The sequence below is a fragment of the Piliocolobus tephrosceles genome, chromosome 6, assembly GCF_002776525.5.
Source record: "Piliocolobus tephrosceles isolate RC106 chromosome 6, ASM277652v3, whole genome shotgun sequence".
In the NCBI taxonomy this organism is placed as follows: Eukaryota; Metazoa; Chordata; class Mammalia; order Primates; family Cercopithecidae; genus Piliocolobus; species Piliocolobus tephrosceles.
Window position 1 is genome coordinate 111,655,100 of NC_045439.1, and position 12,108 is coordinate 111,667,207.

The 12,108-nt window shown below is 43.2% G+C and overlaps 1 pseudogene; it reads right to left on the minus strand.

Annotated features, from left to right (window-relative positions):
• Positions 1–5,248: 5,248 nt before the first annotated feature.
• Positions 5,249–6,334, minus strand: LOC111552841 (annotated as a pseudogene).
• Between the last annotated feature and the right edge of the window lie 5,774 nt (positions 6,335–12,108).

Genomic DNA, 12,108 nt, shown 5'->3' on the forward strand with positions numbered 1-12,108 from the left:
GGAGTGCAATGGCGCAATCTCAACTCACCACAACCTTCACCTGCTGGGTTCAAGCGATTCTCCTGCCTCAGCCTCCCGAGTAGCTGGGACTACAGGCGCCCACCACCTCTCCCAGCTACTTTTTTGTATTTTTTTTTTTAGTAGAGACGGGGTTTCACCATGTTAGCCAGGATGGTCTCGATCTCCTGACCTCATGATCCGCCCGTCTCTGCCTCCCAAAGTGCTGGGATTACAGGCGTGAGCCACCGGGCCCGGCCAAAAAACATTTTTAATGAAGATAACATTTTGATGGCATGAAATAAATTATTGACTAGGAAAATCATGTGTTGTATCTGAATTTAGATTGGTAAGCCTGCTTTGCAGCAACATGTAACAATGGTTTCAATAGATAAGAAATTTTTAAAACTACCATAGCTATAGCATCTTTGAAATGGAATATCCTATAGTTTAAAAAGTCACGGTTATATTTTCTGTTATTCTATGCTTTTACTTTTACTGTAAAATTTGTCTGTCCACATATAAGGCATGGCCGAATTCCTCTATCAAATTTTTTTATGCATTTTTAACATCATGGAGATTAATACAGATTTTACATTGAGATGAATACTAAATTTAACTAGCATATTGTCAGCATTTCCCCATCTGGTGAAATTTTCAGAAACTTGATTTTTTTGTTTGTTTGTTTGTTTGTTTGTTTTTTGAGACAAGTCTTGCTCTGTCACCCAGGCTGGAGTGCAGTGGCCCGCTGTCAGCTCACTACAACCTCCATCTCCCAGATCCAAGTGGTTCTCCTCCCTCAATCTTCCAAGTAGGTAGGATTACAGGCACCCACCACGATGCCCAGCTAATTTTTGTATTTTTAGTAGAGACACTGTTTCACAATATTGACCAGGCTGGTCTCGAACTCTGACCTCAAGTAATCCACCCGCGTTGGCCTCCCAAAGTGCTGGGATTACAGGCACGAGCCACCGTGCCCAGCCCCTGTATCAAATATTTTAGAAAGAACTTAATTTAGCAATGTTCTTTCATCATACAATCTGCTCGTTAGACAAAACCTGGCCTACTCTTCGCTGGTGACAGAAAATGGAATTTTCAGGTCATTTAAAAGATCACTTTCTATTAAAGAAGATTTTTAATCCTCACTAGTAAATATAAGCTATTTATAAACACAATGTTTATAAATACACAATTCCTTTCACAAGTCCCATCCAGAATCAAAGGTGCCTCTTTTTTACCTCCTTGTAATTAACCTTATTGTTTTTTCATCTTGCTTTTATGATAAATAAGTTCACTTTTCTGAAAGGCCTTGCACTCATCAGGAAGCATTTATTGAGTGTCTATTTGTAGAACATTGTCCTGGTCATCCTGAGAAATAAACTTCTCAAGGGCACTTTTATAATCCAGTTCCAGAGACAAAATAGACCTGTAAACTAACAAGTATACAGTGATAAGCAATAAAAGCAGCAATGGAATGCAAGAAAAAAAAAAAAAAGAAAAGGATCCAAAAGAGAAAAGATTTTCTAGAACTGAGTTTTATTTTATTATTATTTTCTAATTTTTTGAAACAGGGTCTTGCTCTATCACTCAAGCTAAAGTGTGATTGTGCCATCACAGCTCACTGCAACCTAAAACTGGGCTCAAGCGATCCTCCCACCTCAGCCTCCTGAGTAGCTGGGACTATAAGTCCACCACTATGCCTGGCTAATTTTATATTTTATTTTTTTAGAGATGGGGTCTCACTTTGTTGCCCAGGCTGGTCTTGAACTCCTGGGCTCAAGCAATCCTCCTACCTCAGCCTCCCAAAGTGCTGGGATTATAGGCTTGAGCCACCGCACCCAGCCTAGAAGTGAGTGTTAAACAGCACATAGAGGAAATAAATGGCATTTCCCTTCAAATATCAAATATTTATTTATTTACTTATTTATTTATTGAGACAGAGTCTCACTCTGTCCCCCAGGCTGGAGTGCAGTGGCTACATCTTGGTTCATTGCAAACTCCGCCCCCTAGGTTCAAGCGATTCTCACGCCTCACTGTCCCAAATAGCTGGGACCACAGGTGAGCACTGCCATGCCCAGCTGATTTTTGTATTTTTAGTAGAGACAAAGTTTTGCTATGTTGGCCAGGCTGGTCTTGAACTCCTGGCCTCAAGTGATCCACCCACCTTGGCCTCCCAAAGTGCTGGAATTACAGGCATGAGCCACTGACCCCAGCCTAGAATTGTTATTTGAAATGTTCCAACAGGCTTTCTTCACTAAGAATCTCCTTATTATCAAGAACAAAAAGGACCTTTTTACCACCACTTCCATTGAATCATTTGGGAGAAGGCTTAGGGCCACAGTAAAAACCAATTGGGAGCTCTGTGTTCCACATGGGTATTGTCAAGGAGGCATGAGTTTCTACAGGCCTTCCTAACCTTTTTCCAAAGATCCTTTGGCCATCTGATAAAGACTATGAACTCCTCTTCAGAATAATGTTTTTGAATAATATACATTTTTATATTAATATATAAAACTTGTGATACCACAATACGTATGTTTCTTTAACAAATTACATAATATTTAGTGGCAGTCCTGATAACTACCATTAATATGTGGATGAACGTAAATAATACTTGGAGATACTCTGCAACAACATAACATGACATGAGTATGTCAGAGATTTCATTTTTTTCTTTTTTTGTTTGAGATAGGATCTTGCCTGTCACCCAGGCTGGAGTGCAGTGGCATAATCATAGCTCACTGCAGCCTCCACCTCCTGGGCTCAAGTGATCTTGCCACCTCAGCCTCCCGAGTAGCTAGGACTGCAGGTGTGTGCTACCACACCTGGCTAATTTTTATATTTATTTTATTTTATTTTATTTATTTTGGTAGAGATGGGGTTTCACTATGTTGCCCAGGCTGGTGTTGAACTCCTGGGCTCAAGCAGTTCACCCACCTCAGCCTCCCAAATTGCTAGCATTACAGGTGTGAGCCACTGCACCTGGCCTGTGTCAGGGATTTCTATCCATGAGGGAACCATAGGTACTACTGATAGCTGTGGCTTATTGCCTATACACATAATTTAAGGAAAGCTAGGTTTTGGTCAGTAGTTAATTAAAATAAAGATGTAATTTTTGTGGGGATTTTTGTTTGTCTGTTTGAGACAGGGTCTCCTTCTGTCACCCAGGCTGGAGTGTGGTGCCACGCCTGGCTAATTTTTTAAATTATGTGTAGAGACAGGGGTCTCACTGTTGCCCAGGCTGGTCTCAAACTGCTGGGCTTCAGCAATGTTCCTGCCTTGGCTTCCTAAAGTGTTGGGATTACAGGCATGAGCCACCATGCCCAGCAAGATGGAATTTTTGATGTAATTATTTCCATGGATTCCTTGGTGGTCCAGAGACCCTAAGTTAAGAATCTCTGTGGCTTAGCAATTACCTGAGAAGCCCCAGAAAGTAAAAGACTGAGTGGATAGAGCTCAGGACCTCTCAAATTCATTCCAGTTTAAAACAATTGCTTTTATTACATTTTATATATAGAATTCCATATATGATTTTATTTGGAATAAAAATGATTTCTGGAGCTAAATAATGTATAATTTTGAAAACAATCATAGGCCAGGATCAGTGGCTCACGCCTATAATCCCAACACTTTGGGAGGCTGAGGTGGGAGGATTATATTCCTGGGCTCAGGTAATCCTCCTCAAGACCAACCTGGGCAACATAATGAGTCCCTGTCTCCACAAAACCTAAAAAATTAGCCAATGTGGTCACATCCACCTCTAGTCCCAGCTACTTGGAAGGCTGAGGTGGGAGGATCACTTGAGCCCAGGAGTCAGAGGCTGCAGTGAGCTAGTATTGCATCACTATTCTGCAGCCTTGGTGACAGCGTGAGACCCCTTCTCTTACAAAATAAGTAAGCACTTTTTAAAAAGATAAGTGAAAAAAAAAAAAAAAACTGATTCTCTGCTTATCTTGCAAAACAAAAACAAACAAACAAAAATCCACCTTTAAACTGATTTCTTTCGTAAATGTCTTAAGCACATTAGTGTACCATCAAGTTTATAACCCTGGAAATAGAGATTGGAAATCAACAGTATATAGTTAAAATCGTGGCGCATGAATAAGACACCCAGAAAAAATCTGTATCATAGAAGAAGAGAAACAGTCCAAGAGTGGGCAAAGGAAGAGAAGCCTAGAAAAAAGAAAGAATTGTCAAAGAGGTAGGAGGAGAACATACCTTCTGTGATGTTATAAAGCAGAGGGTGCCAAATGCTGCAGAGATGTCACATACAATGGGGACAAAAAAATAATACACTGAATTTAGCCCTACGAAGGTCAGTGACCTTTCCTGTGGTATTTTCAGCAGGTGAAGGGCAGATACCAGGCTGAAATGGCTTGAAGACTGAATAAGAGATGAAGCAGAACAGTGTGGTGTAGACCAGTGCTTTTCAAATGTCTATGATGAAGCACATCTTTAATTTTCAATCTGTCATAGATTGACAACAGGGTCCTACTGTTCATGACTAATATGCAGCTTGCACCAGATGCAACGTATCCCTAGAGCTGGGCAACAATCAAATTGGTCTATAGTCTGTTCAACCTGACAAGTCCACTGGTTTCAGGTTTGGATGTCACGGCCATGTCAAATGGCTGTAAAAGTTTCTAAATGCTTATTGTCAACTCTGTACAGTAGCAGAGGTTTTATTTTAAGAAGTTTATCTTGTGGGTTTTTTTTGTTTTGAGACGGAGTCTCGCTGTCACCCAGACTGGAGTGCAGTGGTGTAATCTCAGCTCACTGCAACCTCCACCTCCTGGGTTCAAGCAATTCTCCTGCCTCAGCCTCCTGGGTAGCTGGGATTACAGGCACATGCCACCACACCCGACTAATTTTGTATTTTTAGTAGAGATGGGGTTTCTCCATGTTGGTCAGGCTGGTCTCGAACTCCCGACCTCAGGTGATCCGCCTGCCTCGGCCTCCCGAAGAATTTTTGTATTTTTAGTAGAGATGGGTTTTCACCATGTTGGCCAGGCTGGTCTCAAAATCCTGACCTCAGGCGATCTACCCACCTTGGCCTCTCAAAGTGCTGGGATTACAGGCATGAGCCACTGTGCCCAGCCTTGAGATGGTGTTTCACCATGTTGGCAAGGCTGGTCTTGAACTCCTGACCTCAGGTGATCCACCCGCCTCAGCCTCTCAAAGTTCTGTGATTACAGGCATGAGCCACTGCACCCAGCCTTGAAATGCAGGTTTCACCATGTTGGCCAGGCTGGTCTCGAACTCCTGACCTCAGGTGATTCTCCCACCTTGGCCTCCCAAAGTGCTGGGATTACAGACATGAGCCACCACGCCAGGTGGCTACTTTCTCTGAGTATCTCCTGATGTTCTTCATGCTTTGCATCCTTTTCAACCCTTAATTTGGATCTCCAGCACCTAAAATAGTTTTTGGTACATAGAAGGTATTCAAATTAAAAGATTTTTGAAGAAATGAGTGAAGTTTCATGTGAACTATGGAGGAAGAGGTCCTGTGTTTCTAGATTTTACAGTAGAAAATCCTGCCTCACTTAGCCCCTGTATTTTGCCTCTAGGCAGAGATTTCTCAGGGAGAAATCATCTGGGAGGCCCATCATTTTTTCACAGTCTTTGAGTGCATTAAAGTGTTCCCCTCTGTTTAAAAAAAAAAAAATTGTTTTTAGGGTGAAAAGATATACATGTACTTTAGAATTAGCCAGCTGGGCTCAATTTAGATGATCCCAATTTTTTGGCAACATCCAAAACATCGTAATCAGGAGCCAGTCAAACATATGCCTTCTTCTCTCCATCAGGCCGAATCAGGGTGTTGACATTGGCCACATCAATGTCACAGACCTTCTTCACAGCCTGTTTGATCTGGTGCTTGTTGGCTTTAACATTCACCATGAACACAAGTGTGGTGTTGTCTTCTGTCTTCTTTACTGCGGACTCAATGGTCTGCAGAAACTTGATGATGGCATAGTGGTCAAGCTTGTTTCTCCTGGGGGCGCTCTTCCGAGGATATTTGGGCTGCCTCCAGAGTCACAGTGTCTTGGGCCTCTGGAAGGTGGGTGACGTGCGAGTCTTCTTTTTTGTGTGGATGTGGACACCTTTCAACACTGTCTTCTTGGCCTTTAAAGCCTTGGCTTTGGCTTCAGCTTTAGGAGGGGCAGGCGCTTCCTTCTTCGCTTTCGGCGCCATCTTGTGAAAAGGGTCCTGTTTTCAAAAATTATATCACTGACCTTTGCTCTCAATAGGAACTGTGAGGATTTTCTTTCAAAATTGGTAATGGATTTGTCTCTTGGTTTACCTTCCTTTCCCTCTTCAAGGGCATACATTAACGAAGGACTATCAGGTTTGGGACCAAGCCATTGAAACGGGGAAAGTTCCCTTGTCCCCCTCACAGGACGTGCAATGGGGGTGTGACTCGCTTCTTCAGTGCCACCACGCTCAGACTTCTCGGGAAGCATACAAATGGGCAGGCTGTGGGGCTCCGATCCCACAGCAGTGTCTAGGGATGAATATTTACAGCTCCTGAAGCCCCAGTGGGCGTGTGTTACAGGATGCTCTTTTAGTTTTGCTCTTTTAGTTTTGCTATCTCTAGGCAGCTTGTGTTAACCAGCTCAATTAGACCCTCTACCTTGTCGCAAGGACAGAGGGCTTTCTGTATCCCAGGTTCTTGCCTTGGTGTAAGGGAAGAATCGGATCACAAGTGGGCCTGGAGAATGAGTGCAAGGTTTTATTGAGTGGAAGTGCTCTCGGCAGATGGGGGAGCCAGAAGGGAGATGATTTTCCCCTGGAGTCTGGCGCACGCTCCTCCGACTACCCCAGCTAAACTCCACCTTATTTTGCTGGCCAGTGTCCTGCCTGCATGCTGGTGCCTGTAGGTGCCTACCTCTAGATGTCCAGCTGCCTGTGTATTTCTCCACCGAGGTGCTCTTCTCTGGGTCCAGCTGCTTCTGTCTCTGCCTTGCTAGGGTCTCGGGGTTTTTACTGGCACAGAATGGGGGCGTGGCAGGCCTGGGTGGTCTTAAGAAACGTAACAATTGGGCAGGAAATGCCTGTCCTCACCTAGGTCCCTGGGGGTGGAGCCCTAGCGAGAGACCACGCCTCCTCCCCCGCAGCACTTCCCTTCCCTTCTTCTGTGTCATTTAAAGGGACCATGCTCTTCCCTTCCCAGCACTCCACTTCCATATCACCATAACCACAGAAGAAAGAGAATTGACCTCCATAGAGCTCAAACCTTAAGATAATATTTTAGCATAAAAAGACTCGAGTGGTTCATAAATCTCTTCACTTTCTTCTTTCTCTAACTGGACTGATTTTCAAACATACCTCTTCTTTTCTCATCTAAAGCATTGGCCCTAGGCCAAACAGTGGAACTCAAATCTGTCCCTGGAAAAAGTGAGAATGGTAATATAAAATGTGAGCAATGGCTGGACGTGGTGGCTCACGCCTGCAATCCTAGCACTTTGGGAGGCTGAAGCGGTGGATCGCTTGAGCTCAAGAGTTCGAAACCAGCCTGGGCATCATGGTGAAACTCCACCTCTACAATAAATATGAAAATTGGGCCAACAGAGTGAGACCCTGTCTCAAGTAAATACATACATACATACAATACATACAGTGTGGGCAACATGATCAGGAGTCAAAGAAAAGTGGACAATTTCAGTCACTGATTGGACAAACATTTGTTGAATACAAACATTGTTGAACACGGCACTGACTCCGAAGTGTGTAGTTTCCCTCGTTCACCATTTACATAGCTAAAGCACATCCTATAGTAGATTGTGAACCTTAAACAGACATTGTTTAACAGGTTTAAAGAAGAAGCAGGAAAACAGGAAAATCCCAGCGGGATGTGTGTGTGTGTGTGTGTGTGTGTGTGTGTGTGTGTGTGTGTCTGGTTTGGGAAAGGGGTCGGGGAAGGTGATTAAATGCTAGCTTTCATACCTTTTGGAAATAACTGGTGGTTGAATTTATGGCTTAATCAATAAGGGTTATTTTGGCTTTTTTGCCCTGTTCTGGGGTAAGGAAGACCTCAACCCTTACTCTGCATCTGGTCCTTAGCATAAAGTACTTACTCTGGGCCCTGCACGGTGGCTCACGCCTGTAATCCCAGTACTTTGGGAGGCTGAGGCAGGCGGATCATGAGGTCAGGAGTTCGAGACCAGCCTGGCCAACATGGTGAAATCCAGTCTCTATTAAAAATACGAAAAATATCCGGGCATGGTGGTGCGCGCCTGTAATCCCAGCTACTCCGGAGGCTAAGGCAGGAGAATCTCTTAAACCTGGGAGGCAGAGGTTGCAGTGAGCTGAGATTGCACCACTGCACTCTAGCCTGGGTGACAGAGCAAGACTCCATCTCGGAAGAAAAAAAAACAAAGTACTTAATCTGTAGAAAAATGTATTGCCATATTAGAGGTGATGATTGTTGAAGTGTGTGGTGCGCATGTATTTGTCCATTCATTTAAAAACAATTTAGTGAATACATTCTCTGTGTAGCATCCTCAACTGCCCTAAAAGAGCTTTCAGAGAAGAAAAGAAATGCAGATGGTCCCAACAATTTTTCAACCTTTTTTTTTTTTCTTTCTTTTTTGAGATGGAGTCTCGCTCTGCCGCCCAGGCTGGAGGTGCAGTGGCCGGATCTCAGCTCACTGCAAGCTCCGCCTCCCAGGTTCACGCCATTCTCCTGCCTCAGCCTCCCGAGTAGCTGTGACTACAGGTGCCCGCCACCACACCTGGCTAATTCTTTGTATTTTTTTTAGTAGAGATGAGGTTTCACCGTGTTAACCAGGATGGCCTCGATCTCCTGACCTCGTGATCTGCCCGCCTCGGCCTCCCAAAGTGGATTTTTCAACTTTTACGATGGTGAAAGTGACATGCATTCAGAACCTTTCTAGATTTATGATAGTATTGCATTCAGATAAATCCATCATAAATTGAAAGTTTTTGACTTATGATATTTTCAATATGATGGGTTTATCTGAACATAACACCATCGTAAATGGAGGAGCATCTGTATATGTCAATGACTGTAACAGAAAGAGGAAAGTGTTCGTGCTACACTTTAGATAATATGCTATATGTTTTTGATGGTATAGTATTAATTCCATTAACTTGACTGTAAATAGCTCAAGGCCATTTAGAAATACCACATGAATAGAGGGAAAGTCCACTTCATTTATTTTTCACAAAGACAAATTGGGATCTTATTGATCCCCTTTGTAGCAAATGATCAAGCTAGAGAAACTGGGGGAATATTAAATAAATATCACTTTGGCATAAAAGGCTATGTCACATTAGAAGTGTATTTTTGTAGCGTATTGATTTTTTGCATGCAGTTACTCAATTCTTAGAGCACCTTCTATGAAGACTTGTTATACCACAAAAGACATGTCTACACCAGCAGGCAAAATCACATGGTAGAGAAGCCTGGCTTTTGCAGTCAGATGTGTTATTAGAATGCTTGCTCCTGCTTGGCCAGGTGTGGTGGCTCACGCCTGTAATCCCAGCACTTTGGGAAGCTGAAACAGGCGGATCATGAGGTCAGGAGATCAAGACCATTCTGGCTAACACCATGAAACCCCGTCTCTACTAAAAATACAAAAAAAAATTAACTGGGCATGGTGGTGGGCACCTGTAGTCCCAGCTACTCAGGAGGCTGAGGCAGGAGAATGGTGTGAACCCGGGAAGTGGAGCTTGCAGTGAACCGAGATCGCGCCACTGCACTCCAGCCTGGGCAACAGAGTCAGACTCCGTCTAAAAAAAAAAAAAAGAAAAACTTGCTCCTGCTTTGTACTAGGTGCATGACCTCGGACAAAGTGTCAGCTTTTCTGGGTGTCAGAGTCCTTATCTGAAAACAGAAATAGTACTACCTCTAGGGTTGTTGGATAATCAATAATAGCTAACTTTTTAAAAAAATTGACACATTGGCTGAGTGTCATGGCTTACACCTGTAATCCCAGCAATTCAAGAGGTGGACTCTAGAGGATCACTTGATCCCAGGAGTTGGAGACCAGCCTGGGAAACATAGAGAGACCCCATCTCTACAAAAAGTTAAAAAGTTAGCTGGCGATGATGGCATGCACCTGTCGTCCAAGCTACTTGGAGAGGCTGAGGTGGGAGGATTGCATGAGGCCAGGAGGTTGACGCTGTAGTGAGCTGAGATGGTGCCACTGTTTTTTTTTTGTTTGTTTGTTTGTTTTGATCAACTGCTTTTTTGGGGGGGGTTTGTTTTGTTTTTTGTTTTTTGAGATGAATTCTTGCTCTGTTCCCCAAGCTGGAGTGCAGTGGCATGATCTCGGCTCACTGTAACCTCCGCCTCTGGGGTTCAAACAATTCTCCATGCCTCAGCCTCCCAAGTAGCTGGGAGTACAGGTGTGCCCCACCATGCCCGGCTAATTTTAGTATTTTTAGTAAAGATGGGGTTTCACCATGTTGGCCAGGCTGGTCTCAAACTCCTGACCTCAGGTGATCCACCCAACTCAGCCTCCCAAAGTGCTGGCATTACAGGCATGAGCCACTGCACCCAACCTGTTGTCTCTTTTAAATGTTAAAAAATAAATACGGCCGGGCGCAGTGGCACGATTACACCTGTAATCCCAGCACTTTGGGAGGCCGAGGAGGGCAGATCACAAGGTAAGGAGAGTCCGTCTCAAAATAAATAAATAAATACATATATAAATACATAAACAATGCTGTTATGAATCTTTGTGTACAAGTTTGTATGTGTGGTTGTATGTTTTCATTTTTCTTAAAAATATATGTACCTAGTTGTCATATGCTAATAATGTGATAATTATGTTTAACTTTTTTTTTTAAGAGACAGGGTCTTGCTCTGTCACCCAGACTGGAGTGCAAAGGTACAGCCATAGCTCCCTGCAGATTCCAACTCCTAGGCTCAAGCGAGTTTCCCACCTTGACCTCCCCAAGTGCTGGGATTACAGGTGTGAGCCACCGTGCCTGGCCAGTTTAACTGTTTGAGGACATTATGTTTATTATGAACATTTTCAAAAGTTGAAAGAATGGTACACAGTACCTGTCTCTCTCCATTTAAAGTCAATAATTATTGACATTTTTCCAGATTCACATCCCCATTTCTCTCTCTGATTTCATTTTTTAGAGCCAATACTCTTAACTACTAAATTACATTTGTCCCCAATTAAATGAGTGAACATAAGTAAAATAGTATAATGCTTGAGCAATAATGGCTACTCAATAACATAAATTCCCTCCTCTCCTCCTTTCCTCAGTACTTAGAAATGTAGGATCTGGGGCTGTAAGCTCTACATCAAGATGAGAGAAGTGAAAACTGAATTAGATTCATGAACCTCACTGTCCACAGTGTTCCTGGACCAAGGTCAGTGGAACTAGGAAAGTGGCCATCCAAACTGTGATGATCCAGCAGTTCAATTGCTGGTTGATTTTACTAGGGTGAGATAATTAGGAAGGGCAAAATATATTTTATGAATAGTTAAATTAGCAGGGGAAAAAAAAAAGAGTCCAAACCATCACAACTATTTTTTATTTCAAGGTAGCAGGAACTTCAGCTCACACATATGCAAACAAACCTATTCTAAAGCAAAATTTAAAACCTCATGTACTAATGCAAACTTTTTCACATTCCCCCCACTGAGTGCCTGGACATAAGGAAGGAACTGTATAAATGAACTGACCAGTGCTGAAGTTTTACCAAAACACCAACAGAAAGGGTCAGTTTCTTTCTGGACAGTGATATTGAGCAGGTGAAAAGTATGGCAGCTCATTCACTGATTTTTGAAAAGAACCATAACTTTAGATCCTTGGGGTCCCCAGAACAACTTTCACTCCCATGAAATCCACATGCTTACAAGAAGCTGTTGGGCTTGCTGGAAATGTTATGAATTCCAAACCTGCCAATCCTAATTTTCAGGCATCAGAACTTTAGCAGCCACCTCTTTTTTTTTTTTTGAGACAGAGTCTCGCTCTGTCACCCAGGCTGGAGTGCAGTGGTGCCATCTCAGCTCACTGCTAGCTCACCTCCCAGGTTCACGCCATTCTCCTGCCTCAGCCTCCCGAGTAGGTGGGACTACAGGTGCCTGCCCACCACACTCAGCTAATTGTTTTTGTATTTTTAGT